The 24007-nt window shown below is 47.4% G+C and overlaps 1 pseudogene; it reads right to left on the bottom strand.

The window, feature by feature from the left end:
- Positions 1-24007, bottom strand: part of LOC137562633 (zinc finger protein 585A-like) — a 177709-nt pseudogene that overhangs the window by 56232 nt on the left and 97470 nt on the right.

Raw genomic sequence — 24007 nt, 5'->3', positions numbered from 1 at the left:
CAACAGCTCACGCGTATCGGAGCTCTGTATGGCTCCTTAATCATAGCCTTAATCATGATTAAGGAGCCATACAGAGCTCCGATACGCGTGAGCTGTTGTCTGTTTTTGCTGATGTGTTAAATAAAGTCGGAGAGATCCTTTTACCCTACAACGGTGTAGCGGGACATCCCTTTCTCTTGTTCACTATTTCAGGTGGCTTCCGGGTAGATGGACAATCTGTCCAGTTACCATGACAACAGCGCTTAAGCAAGAAAAGGTTTGGATGAAGCACACAGCCATTAGTCAATCCCCTACCGGCTGTGCTCACGTAGTGACTAATGCGGAGGGGATGGCAAATGGGCAGCATGATTGGGTGAGGCGGTGTTTGAGCCTTATGCCGCAGAAAAGTGCTGTCTGTGGGGAAGCAACTTATGTGAAACAATTCTTAACCAGGGGTGTATGGGTACTTCTGTGCTTGAGTATTCTACACCATCATGTACCCCCATCATTGTGCTCCTTTCCTATGACCACCTCATACTTGAATTCCTGGACCTACCTAACCAGCCCCAAATCGCATGATCATATATTCTGTACCCAGTTTGCCTTGTACAACTTTGTCCTATGTTGTATCACCTTGTTACATCTGTCATCCTTCGTACCACTGTATGTATTCAAAGGGGCACTACAGCAGAAAATTGTAAACATTTAAAATATGTGCAAACAAACAAATAAGAAGTACATTTTTTCCAGAGTAAAACGAGCCATAAATTACTGGTCTCCTATGTTGCTGCCACTTATAGTAGGTAGTAAAAATCTGACAGAAGTGACAGGTTTTGGACTAGTCCATCTCTTCATAGGGGATTCTCAGCAAGGCTTTTATTCTTTATAAAGATATTCCCTAAAATGGATTTAAACAATGATTCTGGCCAGCTTCCCTGCTCGCTACACAGTTTTTTGGCAGTTGGACAGAGCAACTGCCATTCACTAAGTGTTTTTTAAAATAAATACATAAATCCCTCAGTATCGCCTATGTAGAGATGGACTAGTCCAAAACCTGTCGCTTCTGTCAGATTTCTACTACCTACTGTAAGTGACAGCAACATAGGAGAGAAGTAATTTATTGCTCATTTTACTCTGAAAAAACGTTCTTATTTGTATAGGTTTGCATAGATTTTAAATTTTAAAATTTTTCGCCATAGTGCCCCTTTAATGTCCAGTGCTGCATAATATGTTGCCGCTTTATAAACACAATACATAATAATAACAACGGTGCACCATACAGTGAGGCAAACCGTACAATGAAAATATGCCTCACTATGTGAACATGCACGTCGATCTGTTTAAGTGGGCTGGAATTGCAATTACAAAACTCTTGTACCCATTGCTAGGTGCAAGAGTAGTTAGTGTAAGGTAGTTTTGGCAAACAATTTTCTTTTTAACCACTTCCGGACCTTGTTGACTGAAATGTACACCATTTGGGAGATGTTATTCCTGCCAGGGTGTATATTTCAATCATCCCCACCGCTCCGTCCGCTCCCGTCGCTGCACCCACTCACTCTGCTGTTACACTGAAAGCAGAACTTCCATAGCCTCTGTGATGTATACATGTAATCAACCACTTAATGACCACAGGCTGCTCCCCCCCCCCTCCCCCACCCCCCAGTGACCAGGCTATTTTTTACAATTCAGTGCTCTGCAGCTTTAACAGCCCGCTGCAGAGCCATAAAACTGCGCAGACAGATAGATCCCCCCCTTTTCTGCCCACCAACAGATCTTTCTGTTGGTGGGCTCTGATCGCTGCTGGGTTTTTTTTTTTTTTTTTTTTTTTTTTTTTATAAAAATGCATTTTTTATTTTTTATTTATACCTCCCCCTCGCTCCCTCCCTCCGACAGCCATGCATGCCGATTCTCTCTCATAGGCATAAGCCTATGAGAGGGGATCGCATTTGAAACCTCTCTAGGGGACAGCCAAGTGACACGGCTGTCCCCAGTACAGCGCTGCCATAGACCACAGCACTGTACAGTGTAAATAGATGGCGGTTTTGCTAACAGTCTGTTAGTGGCGATCGCCGCTGGCAGACTGTCGACGAAGCAGAGCTCCATCACTCAAGCAGTGATGCGTGCACTTTGGCGCACTTGATCCCCTGCAATCTCCGCCCCCAGGACTTGATGCCAATCAGCATTACATGGTCCTGGGGGAGCCACCATGAGCCCGCTGTTAGGCAGTTGTAAGGTAGTTAAAGCGTTGGAAAATTTGGACGCAAGGCAAAGCCGAAAAATGTCTCACCCTGCTCCTGCAAAAGTCCTGGCGGCATTAATTACAATCCCCCCCCCCCCCCTCTCTTCCCAGGCCCTGTGGACTAAGGAGTAAGCCATAATTCGACTGACAGCTATTGCAGGCAGCTGAATTACACTGTTTTTATAGTGATTTGGACAATAGCATATATTGAGATTTAAAATTAAATGGGTTCTTACTAGAGATGGCCCCAACGGCTCGCCCGCGAATGGTTCCAGGCGAACTTTAGGTGGTTTGCCGGCGAAGGTGAACTTTTTTTTGCGGAAGTTCGATTCGCCCCCATAATGCTCCATTGAGCACAACTTTGACCCTCTACATCACAGTCAGCAGACACATTGTCGCCAATCAGACTACACTCACTCCTGGAGCCCCTCCCCCCCCCCTTATAAAAGGCAAGGTTCTCCGGACGTTTTACTCACTCGTCTGCCTACAGTAATTAGTTAAGGGACAGCTGCTGACAGACTCTGCTAGGGAAAGCTTAGTTAGGCTCTTGTAGGCTTGTTCCTAGCTTATTGTTATTCCTTATATTACTCCCTCCTCCCGGAACCGAACCTTCTGCGAAAGTTCGCGAACCGAAAATCGGAGGTTCGTGACATCTCTAGTTCTTACCACTTGTAGACCACAGGCTATGAAAATCAGTTCTAAAAGTGAAAAATCACCGAACTGTATAAGGCTACGTTTCCACTGTAGCATGAAACTTTCACCTGCAAAATATCGTATAAGATTTTTCTGCTTGGTGAAAAATCGCATGTACATTTTACGTGTTTTTATGCAAATTTTCATACACGAAAATTCACATTACCGTATTTTTTGGACCATAAGACACACTTTTTCTCCCCCAAAAGTGGGGATAAAAAGTCCCTGCGTCTTATGGTCACAAAACAAAGTTGTAAAATGTAGTACACATATTGCAAAATCCGTTTTTACTATTGCATTCTGTGGATCTCTGTGCCTGCTGCACCTTAATCACCTCTCCTCATTGCTCTGCAAGCTCCATGCCGACAATCATCTGCCCGCCCTCCATGTCGCCGCCAATACACCGCTTCCATTCCGCCGGCAAGAAGTCTCGTCTCCATGCCACTTGCAATAAGCCTCTGCCCGCTCTCCATGCCACCTCCTATCCACCCTCCATGCATGAGCATTCGGCAGCCAATCTGGATGTACAGTAATCCGCCCATGTGTCCACCTCATGTGCTCGCCACCGAAACTCCACCCACCGCTGGATATATTGCACGATGGCTGGCCAAAAGTACCCCGGATCTCCGCCCACGACTCAGCCCTCTGCTGGTTGCCGCTTGATGATTGGACGGACGTACTAAAGATCTCCGCCCAGCACTTCACCCTTCATGATTGATGGGCGGAACACCGCCCACCCCATCGTCACACAGCGCTGCTTGATGGTGGGCAGAAATTTAGAAGATCTCCGACACAGCACTTTCCCCTGCATTATTGATGGGCAGAACATCCACCCCAATGTCACAAAGCGCTTCTTGATTGTTATGCTCAAGTTCTGAAGATCTCCGCACAGCACTTCGCCCTGCGTGATTGTCACGGAGGTATAGTATGAGCTGCTGACAATATTATACTGATGCTTATTGTAAAAATAAACCAGTTGTATGCAGTAAGCCTCACAAACGTTCCATATGGCATATTGTATACTGTAATCACTGCTACCCAAAGCCATTAACCTCCCTGGCGGTCAATTAAAACTGCCAGGGGGCAGCGCAGCACTATTTTTTTATTAATTTTTTTTTTAAATCATGTAGCTAGCCTAGCGCTAGCTACATGATGGCCGCTGAGCAGCAGCATCACCCCGCCCGCACTCTCCGATCGCCTCCGGCGATCAGAGTAAGCACTAATTGGCCAGGCTGCGCACGGGGTCTGGGGGGGCGCGGCGGGTAGCGGCGAATCAGCGCAGAGCGGCGGCAATCGGATGTTGCACGCAGCTAGCAAAGTGCTAGCTGTGTGTAGCAAAAAAAAAAAAAAGTGCAAATCGGCCCACCAGGGCCTGAGCGGTTCCCTCCGGCAGCATAGCCCGAGCTCAGCTTGGTTAAAGATTGCTCCATCATACCATAGCCCATGAATCATGCCATACTGTCATGCAGCAATAACTTGTACTGTCATGCAGTGTAAAAAACACTCTCCAGCCTCTTCTCTCACAAGACTAATAGCTGTCAGCAAAGTTCAGAGTTTCATACGATGCATGGATAACCATAAATCTGCTTTGCTGACAGCTTTAAGTCTTGTGAGGGAAAAGTCTGGAGAGTGTTTTTACACTGCATGACAGTACAAGTTATTGCTACATGACAGCATGGCATGTGTTGTACCATAGATTGTTGGATAGCAGAACGTCTCTGCATGTTTTTGGGACACTGTCCTATGAGAGCACCTGATGGAATATGGGAGGATAATGAGAACACCTGATGAAATATGGGGGTTAATGAGAGCACCTGATGAAATTTGGAGGAATATGAGAGCATAAAATATTTTAGGACACAATTTGGTTCAGAATCTTTTTTTTCTTTATTTCCCTCCTCAAAAACTAGGTGCGTCTTATGGTCCGCCCCGTCCTATGGTCCGAAAAATACGGTAGTTAAATATAGCAGCTTAACAGTTTAGTCATGACTAGTAACAGCTTAGTCATTACTGCTGACAACTTCCTGTAACCATGGATCTAATGCAAATGTTTGCGCAAATAGCGCGAAAATTTGCGTTGCCTGTACGTGAATCGTACGCAATGTGCGAAAAAATGATGCAGGACCTCAGATTGAGTTGATGCCTGATAACATTTGTAAGACAAGAAGAATGGCACCGGCGCTGGATATACAGTACTGTAAAAAGCCTGAGGAAAATGAGGAATAATATGAACATAAACAAAAGAGGCTGCATCGTTACCACTTCCACATCACAGATGAAAGTTTCATCACAGGCCTCCCACGGGATTGTACGCACTCCCAGGTATCTCCTCCCTTATTAGCAATGATGCCCCTGGTAGCATGTGGAGGGCAGTACAGGCTACTTTCACTTGTAGCACAGATAAGAGCGGGCCTACTCACTGCAAAACGAAGGAGAGTAGAGAGTGCTAAGTCCTGCCCATGGAGGTATCAGGGCCACTCGCATTACAGATGCAAGTGCCTTATCAAGATTGGCTGCATTTTGATGATTGGCTCAAGTGTGAGCAGAAAGTTTTGCAGGACATGTGCTGCAAGTTCTGCCCATGGAGGTATTGGAGCCACTCACAGGAAGCAAGTGGCTGCCTCTATTCAGCGATGGCTGCAATTTTTAAAGAGACTCTGAAGCCTCCTAAACTTTTTATTTAACATTTCTCTTCACAATATCAGAATAGCTAAAACACTGCATCCCCGCGGCAGAACGCTGTATTTAAACCTCCCAAATACCAGGGCAAAAATCCACGGCTTTCAAAGTTGTGGATTTTGCTGCCCGGGGAGGCAGAGTTTAGCGCTGTAGCTCTGCCTCCATTAGCATCAACCACTGCTGATCACCGCCTCTTCCCCGCCCCTCTCAGTGAAAGAAGACAGAGGGTCGGAGAGAGGCGGCAATCAGCGGAGATTGACACAAGTAGAGAGAGCTACAGCACAAAGCTCTGCCTCTACAAGGAAGCGCTCCCCACATTTTGCCCCGGGGATTTGGGGGGTTTAAATACAGTGTTCTGCCGCGGGGATGCAGAGTTTTAGCTACTCTGATATTGCTGAAGAGAAATGTTAAATAAATAAAATAAAATTTTAAAAGGCTTCAGAGTCTCTTTAAAGAGTAACTGTCAGGCTGCAGAAGCTAATTTAAACTTCTATTCTCCTGTGTTAAACAGTTTAGAAGGAAGCCCAAAAGCAATTAGTGAAGATAAAAATCTCAGTTACCTTTGAGGTGTGCTTATCAGCAAGTCTGTTATTCTTAAGAAGACGCAAGCCGCATACCATACTGCAAAGCATTCTGGGGCTCTCCCCTCGGCTGCTAATGAGACGTTACAGCAGCTTGTAATCGCGTAGCACTGATAAATCTCGGGCAGACTACACTGCAGGAGTCAGCTATTGTTCCTAGCCACATGGCTCATTAATATTCACTGCACACTGTGTTATTTAGTACCAGCTTATCTGTGATCAGGAAGCAGGCAGGACATGACGACACATTTGACAGAAAAACATGGAGCCTGCCATGAGCTGTCAGGAGCATCTATCTCTGCATATACTATATACAAATTCTGTGAAATCCAAACGTGGACAGTGAAATGCATATGTAATGTAAGTACAGCCAATCTTTAGCTACTGATATATGTGTTTATTTTCTCTGAGACCTTATACCTAACAGCTCCTCTTTAAGGAGCCCTGGATACTGTATCAGCAATTTCTCCAGCTCAGCTATGAAGCCCTAAGGTATATTTAAATTAGTCAATAGACTTGAGGCAGCCAGTATATACTGTAAGTCAGGTGAAACTGGTCAGAAGCACACACCTTTCACTCTCCACTAGCATGCATTGTACGTGTTCTTTCTCTTGGGTGTGTTGTGGGGGAAGTGCGGATAGGTTCCCTAGCAGTAGCGTTACACTAGGGGGTTATCTGAGCTCTCCCCTCGCCCCATTTTTGGTGTTTGCACTACAGGTAAGTAAATAACGCAGAAATAGAGCATCTATCCATTGGGGGGGGGCAGTATGGACAGTCCTCCCTAGGTGTAGGCTGCGCCTGGGGGTGTACCATCCATGTTTTCTCGCTTCCCCTCCCCCCCCCCCCCCCCCCGAGAGGCAGTTGCGGCGCTCCCGGGCAATGGTTGCTTTGTGGGGGTGTTTGCGCTGCCCCTCATTTCTTGGGGGCACAAGGAGGCCTACACGCAGCACCCCTGTTGAGATGCAAGAATTTGCATGGGCCAACTCCTGCAGGAATGGCAGGGAGGTAGCCTTAGATCCTGCATAATCTGGTAGGCGAATGCAGTATGCAAACACTTTGCCATTTTAATTAGACGAGAGTCAGTTTAAATTAGTCAATAGACTTGAGGGAGCCAGTATATAAGTCAGGTGAAACTGGTCAGAAGCACACACCTTTCACTCTCCACTAGCATCTAAGGTATATTTAACCTTGTAGTCCACCAAATGTACAAGTGCTTGTGCTGTACCGTCAATGGGAGGACAGAGTTGCTGCTTTGCAGCAGAGAATGTACCAGGGCATGCTGGACCATTTATAGGACAAATTCTGATACAGTAAACCACTTTTCCTGGTCCCTTGGAGTTTACTATAACAAGATTATACTGTATTAGTAATTCTTAGTTTTCCCACTAGATGGAGCTATTATACCCTTGACAGCTACAGACATTTTATTTGTAATACAGTAAAATAATAGCATTCTTTGTTCATTGAGTGGCATATTTTGTTACTTTACCAACACTTTCTCTGCACTTCCTGGTTGCCCACATGTTAAGAGTTTGGAGATCACCGGGTAGATGTAGACATCAGGGAGAGGCATTGCTGTTTTATCCCTAGTGCTGGGCCGTCAGCCTATAAGGACACGACGGGTGGCAGCGGATTGCAGCAGCCGGCCATGTTGGGCGAACCTATTGGACACTCGGGGCTATAAGTCCACCTCTCCACCTTTTTGAATCTTTGGCATCTTTTTCTATTGCAGAGTACACACTCAGCGGTGATTATATTTCACAATGATATTACAGGTAATTGTATACAGATCACTTTCGTTAGGATGTTTGGTTGCACAGAATGGGCATTTTATATGGACATATTTTACAATATACAGTACAGACCAAAAGTTTGGACACACCTACTCATTAAGGTCCAGTGCACACCGAGCAGTTTTTGGAGCGATCCGCCGGCCGCATCCGCCTGGAAAAATGCTTGGCTAATGTATTGCAATGGGATGGTGCACACCGGCGGTTTGAGGTTTTTGCCAAGCCGCAAACGCGCCTCCTGCTGCGCGTTTGCGGTTTGCTAAAAAAACCTCAAACCGCCGGTGTGCACCACACATTGAAATATAATAGCCAAGCGGTTTCACTGGCTGATGCGGCTGGTGGATCGCATACAAAATCCGCTTGGTGTGCACCCGGCCAAATATCTGCTCTCAAAACCGCTAGCGTTTTGACGATCTGCTAGCGGTTTTGGTGTGCACTGGGCCTCAAAGAGTTTTCTTTATTTTCATGACTATGAACATTGTAGATTCACACTGAAGGCATCCAAACTATGAATTAACACATGTGGAATTATAGTACATAACCAAAAAGTGTGAAACAACTAAAAATGTCATATTCTAGGTTCTTCAAAGTAGCCAACTTTTGCTTTGATTACTACTTTGCACACTCTTGGCAATCTCATGAAGAGCTTCAAGAGGTAGTCACCTGAAATGATCTTCCAACAGTCTTGAAGGAGTTCCCAGAGATGCTTAGCACTTGTTGGCCCTTTTGCCTTCACTCTGCGGTCCAGCTCACCCCAAACCATCTCGATTGGGTTCAGGTCTGGTGACTGTGGAGACCAGGTCATCTGGCACAGCACCCCATCACTCTCCTCCCTGGTCAAATAGCCCTTACACAGCCTGGAGGTGTGCTTGGGGTCAGTGTCCTGTTGAATAATAAATGATGGTCCAACTAAACGCAAACCAGATGGAATAGTATGCCGCTGCAAGATGCTGTGGTAGTCATGCTGGTTCAGTATGCCTTCAATTTTGAATAAATGCCCAACAGTGTCACCAGCAAAGCACCTCCACACCATCACACCTCCTCCTCCATGCTTCGCGGTGGGAACCAGGCATGTAGAGACCATCTGGTCACCTTTTCTGCGTTGCACAAAGACACGGTGGTTGGAACCAAAAATCTCACATTTGGATTCATAAGATCAAAGCACAGATTTCCACTGGTCTAATGTCCATTCCTTGTGTTCTTTAGCCCAAACAAAACCTCTTCTGCTTGTTGCCTGTCCTTACCTTCTACCACGGAGGCCTAAATCACACAGTCTCCTCTTAACAGTTGTTCAAGAGATGTGTCTGCTGCTAGAACTCTGTGTGACATTGACCTGGTCTATAATCTGAGCTGCTGTTAACCTGCGATTTCTGAGGCTGGTGACTCGGATAAACTTATCCTCCGCAGCAGAGGTGACTCTTGGTCTTCCTTTCCTGGGACTGTCCGCATGTGAGCCAGTTTCTTTGTAACATTTGATGGTTTTTGAGACTGCACTTGGGGACACTTTCAAAGTTTTCCCAATTTTTCGGACTGACTGACCTAAATTTCTTAAAGTAATGATGGCCACTCGTTTTTCTTTAGTTAGCTGCTTTTTTCTTGCCGCCCATAATACAAATTCTAACAGTCTATTCAGTAGGACTATTAGCTGTGTATCTACCTGACGTCTCCACAACGCAATTGATGGTCCCAACCCCATTTATAAGGCAAGAAATCCCACTTATTAACCTCCCTGGCGGTAAGCCCGAACTGAGTTCGGGCTATGCTGCCGGGAGGCACCGCTCAGGCCCCGCTGGGCCGATTTGCATAATTTTTTTTTGTTACACGCAGCTAGCACTTTGCTAGCTGCGTGTAACCTCCGATTGCCGCCGCTACCCGCCGATCCGCCGCTATACGCGTCGCCACAACCGCCCCCCCCCCGTGCGCTGCCTGGCCAAATCAGTACCAGGCAGCGCCGTGGGGTGGATCGGATTCCCCTTTGACGTCACGACGTCGATGACGTCATCCCGCCCCGTCGCCATGGCGACAGGGGAAGCCCTCCCAGAGATCCCGTTCTTCGAACGGGATCTCTTGATCTCCGAAGGCGATCGGAGGGGCTGGGGGGATGTCGCTCGGCAGCGGCTATCATGTTGCGAGACATTGTCTCGCTACATGAAAAAGAATTTTTTTTTTTAAACAACGTATTTGCTGCCCCCTGGCGGATTTTAATAAACCGCCAGGGAGGTTAAACCTGACAGGGCACACCTGTGGAGGTTAAACCTGACAGGGCACACCTGTGAAGTGAAAACCATTTCAGGTGACTACCTCTTGAAGCTCATCAAGAGAATGCCAAGAGTGTGCAAAGCAGTATTCAAAGCAAAAGGTGGCTACTTTGAAGAACCTAGAATATGACGGATTTTCAGTTGTTTCACACTTTTTGGTTATGTATCATACTTCCACATGTGTTAATTCATAGTTTGGATGCCTTCAGTGTGAATCTACAATGTTCATAGTCATGAAAATAAAGAAAACTCTTTAAATGAGTAGGTGTGTCCAAACTTTTGGTCTGTACTGTATGTCATACTATACTTGGGTAACGGATCTCTGTGTAATTTGTATTCTGTGGTGGATTATGCATTTTACTTAAAGTGGTCTGAAACTCTGACATAACATTCAATTAAAATGTGTTTTCCTACTTTGTATTACCCATAGTTATCATATTTGCTTTTTTGCACAAGTAATATTGTCTGTCTACATATTACAAGTTTACAAAGTGTAGTTTTGCCCTGAAAGCTACCTTTGCATTTTATTCTTTTTCTATTATAACAGCTTTTTATTATATATTAAGATCTTCTAATGAGCTGTTCTGAGTTCTGTGTGTGCCTGAAGCAGAGACAGCTTTTCAGAGAGTGTTTGTTTACATTCCAGGGTTGATACATTTGTGTTTAACAAGGGAAAAAAAAGATACTGCTATCTCCAGTTTGGATGCTGATTTGAAGATGAATAGTAGGAGAAAGTGCTTTATTTAACCATTTCAGTGATGCTCTGCTAGAAAGTTTTTCTGGGATAGTAGCTTTAAAGCTGTAAGGAATCTTTTGGAGCTAAATAGAAATGCTGACTTTCAGACCATTTTAATGGTGCACTCAGGGGTGCCTCTAGCCATTTTTTCACTCCAGGCGAGAAAACCTGTGGCGCCCCCCCCACACACACACATACAAACTGATAAAACACAGATAACGTGTCTCCCACACAAACGCACATACCATGTCCCCCGCAGATCAGACGCACATACGATGTCCCCCGCAGATCAGACGCAGCACCATGTCCCCCGCACACCAAACGCAGCACCATGTCCCCCGCACACCAAACGCAGACACCATGTCCCCCGCACACCAAACGCAGGCACCATGTCCCCCGCACACCAAACGCAGGCACCATGTCCCCCGCACACCAAACGCAGATACCATGTCCCCCGCACACCAAACGCAGATACCATGTCCCCCGCACACCAAACGCAGGCACCATGCCCCCCGCACACCAAACGCAGGCACCATGTCCCCCGCACACCAAACGCAGGCACCATGTCCCCCGCACACCAAACGCAGGCACCATGTCCCCCGCACACCAAACGCAGGCACCGTGTCCCCCGCACACCAAACGCAGGCACCATGTCCCCCGCACACCAAACGCAGGCACCATGCCCCCCGCACACCAAACGCAGGCACCATGTCCCCCGCACACCAAACGCAGTTACCATGTCCCCCGCACACCAAACGCAGGCACCGTGTCCCCCGCACACCAAACGCAGGCACCGTGTCCCCCGCACACCAAACGCAGGCACCGTGTCCCCCGCACACCAAACGCAGGCACCGTGTCCCCCGCACACCAAACGCAGGCACCGTGTCCCCCGCACACCAAACGCAGGCACCGTGTCCCCCGCACACCAAACGCAGGCACCGTGTCCCCCGCACACCAAACGCAGGCACCGTGTCCCCCGCACACCAAACGCAGGCACCGTGTCCCCCGCACACCAAACGCAGGCACCATGTCCCCCGCACACCAAACGCAGGCACCATGTCCCCCGCACACCAAACGCAGGCACCATGTCCCCCGCACACCAAATGCAGATACCATGTCCCCCGCACACCAAACGCAGGCACCATGTCCCCCGCACACCAAACGCAGTTACCATGTCCCCCGCACACCAAACGCAGGCACCGTGTCCCCCGCACACCAAACGCAGGCACCGTGTCCCCCGCACACCAAACGCAGGCACCGTGTCCCCCGCACACCAAACGCAGGCACCGTGTCCCCCGCACACCAAACGCAGGCACCGTGTCCCCCGCACACCAAACGCAGGCACCGTGTCCCCCGCACACCAAACGCAGGCACCGTGTCCCCCGCACACCAAACGCAGGCACCGTGTCCCCCGCACACCAAACGCAGGCACCGTGTCCCCCGCACACCAAACGCAGGCACCATGTCCCCCGCACACCAAACGCAGGCACCATGTCCCCCGCACACCAAACGCAGGCACCATGTCCCCCGCACACCAAATGCAGATACCATGTCCCCCGCACACCAAACGCAGATACCATGTCCCCCGCACACCAAACTAGGGCTGAACGATTTATCGATTTAAAACCGAAATCGCGATCACGGAAATGATGATTCCGTGATCGTGAATGCCACGATTTCTCACGATATCCCTCCCGCCCTCCTGCAGTGTATCAGTTCAGCCAGGCAGAGGCAGGCAGTCCATCTTCCGCTTGCCGCTCCGTGTAAGTAGCGGTGGCTTAGCGGTTCTAACCAGCTCCTTACTCCTTCCTAGTGCCGCCTCCGACATCATCACAGGGCTCAGCCTCTCACTTTCTCCCTCCGCCTAGCGCGTCATTGACTGGGCGGGCGGGCGGCTGCGGCAGGCTCTCACACTTTCGCTCCGCCCAGCCTGGCACTTCATCAGCTGGGCGGGCGGTAGATTCTGCCCACAGGCTCTCGGTTCTCTCTTCTCTCCCGCAGACTCTCGTGCTCTCTTGCTCCTAGCCTAGCGCGCCACGGAAAGCCTGTCAGTCAAGAGTTTGGCCAGGCAGTAACAGACAGCTAGCCAGTGATTAGTAATGCTGTACATGCCCGGCCGCTCGCGTGGATCCGCCCCCCCCCCCCCCCCCCCCCCGCTCATTAACACATACATATTCACTGCTTCTGGCCAATCCGCGCACAGCGGGGCCAGAAGCAGTGATCCTCGACACTAGCAGCTTAACTAACAACATTAAGCTCGACTGAGATTTTCAGCTTGTGCTGCAAGGAGGGCACGTCTGAGTCAAGCGCTAGTACCAGTCTGGTACTATCTGCGCTTGACTCAGACGTGCCCTCCTTGCAGCACAAGCTGAAAATCTCAGTCGAGCTTAATGTTGTTAGTTAAGCTGCTAGTGTCGAGGATCACTGCTTCTGGCCCCGCTGTGCGCGGATTGGCCAGAAGCAGTGAATATGTATAAGTGTTAATGAGCGGGGGGCGGATCCACGCGAGCGGCCGGGCACATACAGCATTACTAATCACTGGCTAGCGATGGAATGATGGCAGCGGTAGGCGGACCTGTACAGAGGATACAGCTCCACCTACCGCTGCCGTCATTCCATTGCTAGCCAGTGAATAGTGCTGTATGTGCCCGGCCGCTCGCTCGAGTGGATCCGCCCTCCCCCCCCCCGCTCATTAACACTTATACATATTCACTGCTTCTGGCCAATCCGCGCACAGCGGGGCCAGAAGCAAGGTATTACAGACAGCGGACGGGCATTGCGGACTGAACAAACACCCCCCCCCCCCCCCCCCCCCCCCCCGCTGCCCCAAAGTGCCAAAAGCAGGATTTGAAAAAAAAAAATCGGGGGGGAAAATCGAAATTGCGATTTCTGAGAGAAAAATCGCAATTTCGATTTCCCCTAAAATCGTGCAGCCCTACATCAAACGCACCATGTCCCCCGCACATCAAACGCAGACACCATGTCCCCCGCACACCAAACGCAGACACCATGTCCCCCGCACACCAAACGCAGACACCATGTCCCCCGCACACCAAACGCAGACACCATGTCCCCCGCACACCAAACGCAGATCCCATGTCCCCCGCACACCAAACGCAGATCCCATGTCCCCCGCACACCAAACGCAGATCCCATGTCCCCCGCACACCAAACGCAGATACCATGTCCCCCGCACACCAAACGCAGATACCAACTTCCAGTCATATCCACAAACTGTTATTTCTGTAGGAAAATGTTACACAGTGCAGGCAGGTGGGGTGGGTGTGGGGAGAGAGACAGGGCTTGGAAACTTGGTGCCTGGATTGTTTCTTCTAAGCCATGTGTCTGGGATCCCTGAAAGCACAGCCTGCATTCTAAGCCAGGAGGACATCACAGTAAAAGTGAGAACATCTCCTGCTTGTTTACTGCCTTTACCCCATGCTGCCTCTAATGAGTATACAAGAGCTGATTTTACATCACACAGGGAAAGAACTGTCTGAAAGCAGCTCCATCCGAGCACAAATCACAACCAAAACACAGTGCATTGTGTACTAACATTATGCCTGCTGTCTCTGCTCACACACCTGTGATTCTCTGCCTGCTCGTTCTCCTCACATCTCCCCTGCTGCATCTCAGCCCCTGGTCACCTCTCCCACCCATGTCAGGCTCAGGGCAGGGATACAGGTCAGAGGCATGCTGGCTAATATAGCCAGACTGGAACCCCGAACATCCGGCTGGCGGGGGGCGGAGTTTGAGGCCACACATAGGTAGTTCAGACACTGCTCTGTGCCTGTGGCTGTCAGGGAAGCCAGAAAGGGGTGGCCTTAGAGGAGGGGCAGAGCCTGTTTGCTCTGTCTATATTGGCCAGCGGGGGAAGAAGGGGCAAGTGAAGGCTGTGCAATAGCTGGGAGCCGGAGCGGCCGAGTCCTGCAGCATGAGCGTGCACAAGCCTGCAAATTGGGCTGATTAATAAATGTGAAGGTGGCCAGCGCCTAGTGATAGACATGTCGCCCCAAGCGGCTGCCTGTAGTGCCTGTGCCTCCAGGCGCCCCAGGGTGCACTGGTAGAGATGGCAATGCTTATGAGAACTTATGGAGAAGCATGTGATCAGTTCAATCAGCTGATAGATTTGTAAAGCTCCGATTTGCTGGTCTAAACCAGGAAGCAATCACAGTAAATCAGAACCTAACTAATCTATCAGCTGATCAGACTGATCACAAGCTTCTCCACGAGTTCTCCTAAAGGGAACCCGAGGTGAGAGGGATTTGGAGACTGCCATAGTTATTTCCTTTCAAACCATACCAGTTGCCTGGTAGTCTCTCTTATCCTGTGTCTCTAATACTTTTAGCCATAGACCCTGAACAAGCATGCACAGATCGGGTACTCTGACTCAGGTTTTACTGGATTAGCCATATGCTTGTTCCAGGGTTTGCCTCAGACACTACTTATGTCAGAAGATCAACAGGGCTGCCAGGCAGCTGGTATTGTTAAGAAGGAAATAAATATGGCAGCCTCCATATCACTCTCACCTCAGTCCCCCTTAAAGGGAAGGTCCAAGCAAAATAAAAAAAATGAGTTTCACTTACCTGGGGCTTCTACCAGCCCCATGCAGCCATCCTGTGCCCTTGTAGTCACTCACTGCTGCTCCAGTCCCCCGCTGGCAGCATGCCGACCTCGGAGGTCGGCGGGCCGCATTGCGTACATTTTTATGCATTCCCGCTAGTGCAGGAACAGTAACAAATACATTTTTATGCGTTAGTGGTTCAATGCGTACATTTTTACGCATTGAACCACTAACGTGTAAAAATGTATGCGATAATTTTCCTGCACTAGCGGGAATGCGTAAAAATTTATGCAATGCGTCCCGCCGACCTCCGAGGTCGGCATGCTGCCAGCGGGGGACTGGAGCAGCAGTGAGTGACTACGAGGGCACAGGATGGCTGCATGGGGCGGGTAGAAGCCCCAGGTAAGTGAAACTCATTTTTTTATTTTGCTTGGACCTTCCCTTTAAGCATTTCCATCAGGGATGGGCTCACGACTAATAATGAGTGTGTAATCACTCGAAATCATCATTTAAATGAGGCTTAATGTGGCAGGGAAAGAAGGGGTTATTTACCTATAAGTTTGTGGGCTAGTGTGCGCCCCAAACAGCTTGCACGCGTCCTATTGGACACGTTGCAAGCCTCACTATACGCACCTCCTCCAAGCTGGAAAGAGGAAAAGAGCTTTGGTGAGGCTTGCAACGCATCCAATAGGACGCGTGCAAGCTGTTTGGAGCACAAGCTAGCCCACAGACTCATAGGTAAATAACCTCTTCTTTCCCCGCTGCACACCTGAGGCAATTAAGGCTCATTTAAATGACAATTTTGAGTGATTAGACACCCGTTATTAGTCGTGAGCCCATCCCTGATTGCCATCCCTATGCACTGGTGATACACTTATAGGTAGCCCTCATAGCATGTGCGATTAGCTGGTCTCGCAGCATATATGTTGAGCTATGCATGTTTTCTGATTGTGGTGAGTACATTGCACCAGTTACGATATACTGTATATATGGAGCATATTATTGATGTAGATATGTAATGTACAGGTTTTTAATCAATATGTAGATCTACTACCACGTGGTGATTATATGGCTTATTTTATGCCTAAAGGCACTTTATATTAGTATTGCTGCATAGGTTGGATTCGACGCAGCACATTCTGTACTATGGTTTGCAGACAACGGAACAGCCAAAGAGCAAGGCAAGGGAGCCCAGGCACCTCATGGGGCTGGAGGAAGCCCCAGGAAAGTATAAATACACCCATATTAAGATCTCAGGTTTCCTGTAGTTCACACCACATGCGAGTGATTGACAGCGGTGCTCACACAGGCACAGTAAAGGATGACCTGGGGCGGTTGTCCTCTGCAGCGGAGGGGACTGGGAGCCAGCGGCTGAGAGCAGAGCTGCGGCGAGGGACATAGCGGCTGCTAGGAGCTGGAGGAAGCCCCGAGTAAGTAAATGTCTCTTTTTTTTCAGCTGCTCGGACCTTCCCTTTAAATAAACACACCTTCAAGCCCCTGAGCATCGGGGTGAATGGCTCTCCACCTTCTGTGTTCTTATCCAGACTTCAGCTGATGTCTCAGATCTGCAGGAGGCTCTTGTTTTGTGTCATCTGATCTCCTCCAGTGCATAAAGGCCCGTACCAACCTCATGATTATTCTGACGATTTTCCTGATGGCATTTACACAATCTCGCAACATGGTAACAGGCGCGCAATCACACGACTGTCGCATAGCGGCGTGCACCGATAACAACCATCGGATCTTTAAGATCCCCGACAACTACTGCGATCGCTTAAAGTCTCGTCGTGCAACATTGGGCATACACGCCTGTCGAAAGATAAAGTAAGATGTATCTCTGCCACACTTGTTGTCAGGGAGACGTCGCTGGATCCATCTCCCTGCGCCATGAGGTGAGTACTTAGCTTAAAGAGAATCGATATTTAAAAAATATGCCCCTGGGGGGTACTCACCGTGGGAGGGGGAAGCCTCTGGATCCTATCGAGGCTTCCCCGTCCTCCTCTGCCCCCCCCCCGGTGGTCTCACTGCAGGTCCCGGAGCAGCGAGCATGTAAATATTTACCTTTCTGGCTCCAGCACAGTTGCTGCTCTGGTCTCAGAAATAGACGGAAGTAGCTGATCCCAGTCAGTAAGATGCCTGCGCATTAGAGCGGACCCGACTGGAATTGGCTATTTCTGTCTATTTCCATGAGAGCAGCAACAGCACCACACACTGGAGCCAGGGAAGGTAAATATATCAAGCCTTGTCAGGCTTGTTGAGCCAGGATTGCGGCATGCTTCGGGGGAACCAGCGCCGGACTGTCTGCAGCTACAGGGATGGGGGAAGCCTCATTGAGACTCTGAGGCTTCCCCCTCCTGAGGTAAGGGGACTTTCTTTTATTACACAATAATTTTAAGCCTTCCACATGCTCAGACTAACTCCCCCTTTCTGATCATTAGAAGCTGCCTGTGTTTGCCTGAACCAGGAAGTGAGAGTGAAGAAGATAAGGCTGTTATATCTTTGCTAGAGAGCTGCTGAGAAAAACAGATATTCATAAATATATTTAAGTTCTCTGGTTTCCTTTAAATAGTTACATAAACACACCTTTAAGCCCCTGAGCATCGGGGTGAATGGCTCTCCCCCTTCTGTGTTCTTATCCAGGCTTCAGCTGCTGTCTCTGAGATCTGTAGGAGTCTTGTTTTGGGTCACCTGATCTCCTCCAGTGCATAAGCCTAGCACATGCTCAGATTGACTCCCCCTTCCTGCTATTAGAATCTGCTGTGTTTACCTGAACCAGGAAGTGAAGGAGAGAGAGAGGAGAGGATAAGGCTGTCACATCTTTGCTAGAGCTGCTGAGCAAAACCGATATTCATAAATAGATTTTTCTAGCATTTTGATAGGGCATTGTCATTATTATTATTATTATTGTTTGTCACACAGGCAATAATAAAACTCAAAAAGTCGGAGTGAGAGAAAAAAAAATGTATTGCTGATATTTAAAGGGAACCTGCTAGAATAAAAACCTCCCCTCTGGCAGAAATTGACAAGCCTGATCGAGTCTGGTCTACTGTGCAGGCATAGACAGCTCTCGCCTGCGCAGTAGAGCGGACCCGATCGGACTTGACTATTTTCGCTGGAGACCGACGGAAAGCCACTTACGCGAGGTTCACGACATGAAAAACTTCGGGAGTTCCAGTGCTGGATGCGCTCTGGTGAGGAGAATGGGGGAAGCCTCTTTGGGACCCAGAGGCTTCCCCTTCCTGAGGTAAGTATGCCCCATGGGCACTTTTCCCCCTTTAGATACACTTTAAAGTAAACATGTGATGAAAAATGTGCCCCTATGAGGTACTTACCTTGGGAGGGGGAAGCCCCTGGATAAAAATGCTTGTGCAATGAATCCTTATGAGATAATTCATATCACTGTGTTTCATTGGCTTTCTGCTCAGTAAAGCGCCACCTGTACCATTTTAACCACTTGAGGACTCAGCCTTTACCCCCCCTTAAGGACCAGCGCTGTTTTTTCCATTCAGACCACTGCAGCTTTAACGGTTTATTGCTCGCTCATACAACCTACCACCTAAATGAATTTTGGCTCCTTTTCTTCTCACTAATACAGCTTTCTTTTGATGCTATTTGATTGCTGCTGCGAGTTTTACTTTTTATTATATTCATCAAAAAAGACATTAATTTTGGCAAAAAAATGATTTTTTTTAACTTTCTGTGCTGACATTTTTCAAATAAAGTAAAATTTCTGTATACATGCAGCGCGAAAAATGTGGACAAACATGTTTTTGATGAAAAAAAACCCATTCAGTGTATATTATTGGTTTGGGTAAAAGTTATAGCGTTTACAAACTATGGTGCAAAAAGTGAATTTTCCCATTTTTAAGCATCTCTGACTTTCCTGACTACCTGTCATGTTTCATGAGGTGCTAAAATTCCAGGATAGTATAAATACCCCACAAATAACCCCATTTTGGAAAGAAGACATCCCAAAGTATTCACTGAGAGGCATAGTGAGTTCATAGAAGATTTTATTTTTTGTCACAAGTTAGCGGAAAATGACAGTTTGTCACAAAAAAAAAAAAAAAAAAAGGTTTCCATTTCTGCTAACTTGTAACAAAAAAAAATGAAATCTGCCATGGACTCAACATGCCCCTCAATGAATACCTTGAAGTGTCTATTTTTCAAATGGGGTCATTTATGGGGTGTGTTTACTGTCCTGGCATTTTGGGGGGTGCGGAATTGTAAGCACCCCTGTAAAGCCTAAAAGTAGTCATTGCACTGTGGGCCTCTTAGCGCAGTTTGGCTGCAAAAAAGTGTCACACATATGGTATCGCTATACTCGGGAGAAGTAGTACAATGTGTTTTGGGGTGTATTTTTACACATACCCATGCTGGGTGGGAGAAATATCTCTGCAAATGACAATTTTTTGATTTTTTTACACACAATTGTCCATTTACAGAGTTATTTCTCCCACTCAGCATGGGTATGTATAAAAATACACCCCAAAACACATTGTACTACTTCTCCTGAGTACGGCGATACCACATGTGTGGCACTTTTTTGCACCCTAACTGCGCTAAGGGGCCCAAAGTCCAATGAGTACCTTTAGGATTTCACAGGTCATTTTGAGACATTTGGTTTCAAGACTACTCCTCACGGTTTAGGGCCCCTAAAATGCCAGGACAGTATAGGAACCCCACAAATGACCCCATTTTACAAAGAGGACATCCTAAGGTATTCCGTTAGGAGTATGGTGAGTTCATAGAAGATTTTTTTTTTGTCACAAGTTAGTGGAAAATGACACTTGGTAAAAAAAACCCAATAAAAATCATTTTCCGCTAACTTGTGACAAAAAGCTAAATCTTCTATGAACTCACCATACTCCTAATTGAGTACCTTGGGGTGTCTTCTTTCTAAAATGGGGTCATTTGTGGGGTTCCTATACTGCTCTGGCATTTTAGGGGCCCTAAACCGTGAGGAGTAGTCTTGAAACCAAATGTTTCAAAATGACCTGTGAAATGCTAAAGGTACTCATTGGACTCTGGGCCCCTTAGCGCAGTTAGGGTGCAAAAAAGGGCCACACATGTGGTATCGCCGTACTCGGGAGAAGTAGTACAATGTGTTTTGGGGTGTATTTTTACACATACCCATATTGGGTGGGAGAAATATCTCTGTAAATGACAATTTTTTGATTTCTTTACACACAATTGTCCATTTACAGAGATATTTCTCCCACCCAATATGGGTATGTGTAAAAATACACCCCAAAACACATTGTACTACTTCTCCCGAGTACAGCGATACCACATATGTGGCACTTTTTTGCACCCTAACTGCGCTAAGGGGCCCAGAGTCCAATGAGTACCGTTACCATTTCACAGGTCATTTTGAGAAATTTGGTTTCAAGACTACTCCTCACGGTTTAGGGCCCCTAAAATGCCAGAGCAGTATAGGAACCCCACAAATGACCCCATTTTACAAAGAGGACTTCCCAAGGTATTCCGTTAGGAGTATGGTGAGTTCATAGAAGATTTTATTTTTTGTCACAAGTTAGCGGAAAATGACACTTGGTAAAAAAACCCATTAACAATCATTTTTCGCTAACTTGTGACAAAAAGTAAAATCTTCTATGAACTCACCATACTCCTAATTGAGTACCTTGGGGTGTCTTCTTTCTAAAATGGGGTCATTTGTGGGGTTCCTATACTGCTCTGGCATTTTAGGGGCCCTAAACCGTGAGGAGTAGTCTTGAAACCAAATTTCTCAAAATGACCTGTGAAATGCTAACGGTACTCATTGGACTCTGGGCCCCTTAGCGCAGTTAGGGTGCAAAAAAGGGCCACACATGTGGTATTGCCGTACTCGGGAGAAGTAGTACAATGTGTTTTGGGGTGTATTTTTACACATACCCATATTGGGTGGGAGAAATATCTCTGTAAATGGACAAATGTGTGTAAAAAAAATCAAAAAATTGTCATTTACAGAGTGATTTCTTCTACCCATCATGGGTATGTGTAAAAATACACCCTAAAACACATTGGTCTACTTCTCCCGGGTACGGCGATAGCACGTGTGGCACTTTTTTGCAGCCTAACTGCGCTAAGGGGCCCAACGTGCAATGACTACCTTTGGGCTTTACAGGGGTGCTCACAATTTAGCCCCCCCCCCCACATGACAGGACAGTTAAACCCCACAAATGACCCCATTTTAAAAATAAGACACCACAAAGTATTCCATGAGGGGCATGGTGAGTTTATAAAAAAAAATCTTTTTTGTCACAAGTTAGCAGAAAAGGATACTTTGTGAAAAAAAACAAAAAACAACAATTTATGCTAACTTGTGACAAAAAACAAAATCTTCTATGAACTCACCATGCACCTCACGGAATACTTTGGGGTGTCCTCTTTCCAAAATGGGGTCATTTGTGGGGTCTGTCCTGGCATTTTAGGGCCTCTGCAATCATTACATGTATGGCCAGTATTTCTGCTATACTCCTTATATTGGGCATACAGGTAGTGCATTCTGGGCTGAAAGGAAAAATGAACGGCAAACATCCCTTCATTCGCATCGATCAATGTGGATGAACAAATATCTGCCAAAAAATGTGAAACAAAAAGAAAAGAAAGAGAGACATAGGAGCTGCCACCCCAAAAATCCAAACCCACCAGCTCGTATGCCCAGGCAATCCTGATTTATTCATCCACATTGATCGATGTGAATGGAGAAATCATTGCTTGAGTTCTTTTTTGATACAAAGTGCTTGCCAAAGCATATGAACCCCAACACCACACCTTGGCCCATATGCCTCGGCAAACGTATCTTTTTTACTGTGGAGGAGAAATCTCGTCCTACAGCGCTGCATGCACTGATTTTGTGTAACCTGACAGAAGCGCAATGCTTCTGTCAGGATGCACCATCAGTGCTGCAGCTGATTGGTCGGTCGGTCGGTCGGTCTGGATAGAAAAAAGAGAGAAGAAAAACGAAAAAAACAAAACAAAAAGGAGGGGAAGGCGTCCGCCTGGACATAGGAGCTGCCACCCCAAAAATCCAAACCCACCAGCTCGTATGCCCAGGCAATCCTGATTTATTCATCCACATTGATCGATGTGAATGGAGAAATCATTGCTTGAGTTCTTTTTTGATACAAAGTGCTTGCCAAAGCATATGAATCCCCAACACCACACCTTGGCCCATATGCCTCGGCAAACGTATCTTTTTTAAATCTCGTCCTACAGCGCTGCATGCACCGATTTTGTGTAACCTGACAGAAGCGCAATGCTTCTGTCAGGATGCATCATCAGTGCTGCAGCTGATTGGTCGGTTGGAAAAAAAGAGAGAAGAAAAAAAAAAAAAAAAAAGCAAGCAAGCAGCAAAGCACTTCAATAACATTAACTTTTTAAACTTTATTAAATATGTTCAAACCAAACAATAACATTGGTAACCAAATATTAACTTTTTTGCTTACCTGTTTTTTTTTTTTTTTTTTTTTTTTTACCTGCGAGCTGAGGATAAACTTCTCCTCCCCCATGGGTCAATGTGCAAAGTGCAAATCGCACAGATATGTGGCGAAGTACATTATGCATTCTGTCCCAAGTGAAAGGAGAGGTTTCTGGCAGGCCAGTGTATTTGGATCTCTCAAAACCTGATGTTTGGGTTCACACTGCATACTGGCCTATCCGGGTCGGTCGAGCCCGCCGCACCGTCTCGCCCAAAATAGATCTTCAGGGAATACCACAAGAGTAGCATTCGGCCTAGTAATTAACTGCGTCGCCGTAGACTAACATGACTTCCGGGCCGACCCAAATTGCCGCAGAAGCCACGCAGTAACGTAGGCATGCACTAGCGTTAAGTCAAGCACTTCCGGCGTAGGGGGGGACCGCAAAGTGTGACTTTTGCTAGGCAATTTGCCCTAACGCATCGCGCCAGTGTGAAATAGCACTGAGAGACCCTTGTGTGCCTACTGCTGTGTCTGTAGTTCCCTAGGTTCTAAAAGTGTGCCTTCTCATGGTACCTCTCATAACACTCCCCTAGGCATAGGCCAGGCTGGTCAGGACAGCGGGGACAGTAAACGGGGGTGTCATGCCTTATTCCAGCCTTGCTGCAGACACGACATCTTTTTCTGGGGTTGCGTTGAGTTGGGGTACTGGGAATCGGGTAGGCGTAATGCCTTCCATGCAGCCGGCTAGTTGCATTTGGGGGTTGGGCTCTGTCACCTTCTGGATAGAGGAGTGCCGAAACAATGTCTTCCTGGAATTGAAGGAAAGATCCAGTTCTCCCAGCCTTACTGTAGAGAACAAAGCTGTTGTACATCGCCAATTGAATTAAATACACAGACACTTTCTTATACCAGCGTCTGGTTTTCCGGGAAATTAAATAGGGCCCTAACATCTGGTCATTGAAGTCCACCCCTCCCATGTTGGCATTATAGCTGTGGACGGCGAGGGGCTTTTCAATGACCTCTGTTGCCCGTGTAATTTGTACTGTCGTGTCTGTGTGAATGGT

Source organism: Hyperolius riggenbachi, chromosome 3 (assembly GCF_040937935.1).
Source record: "Hyperolius riggenbachi isolate aHypRig1 chromosome 3, aHypRig1.pri, whole genome shotgun sequence".
Taxonomy (NCBI): domain Eukaryota; kingdom Metazoa; phylum Chordata; class Amphibia; order Anura; family Hyperoliidae; genus Hyperolius; species Hyperolius riggenbachi.
Note: the sequence above shows the minus strand (reverse complement) of the source record. Positions and strands in the feature narration are given on the sequence as shown.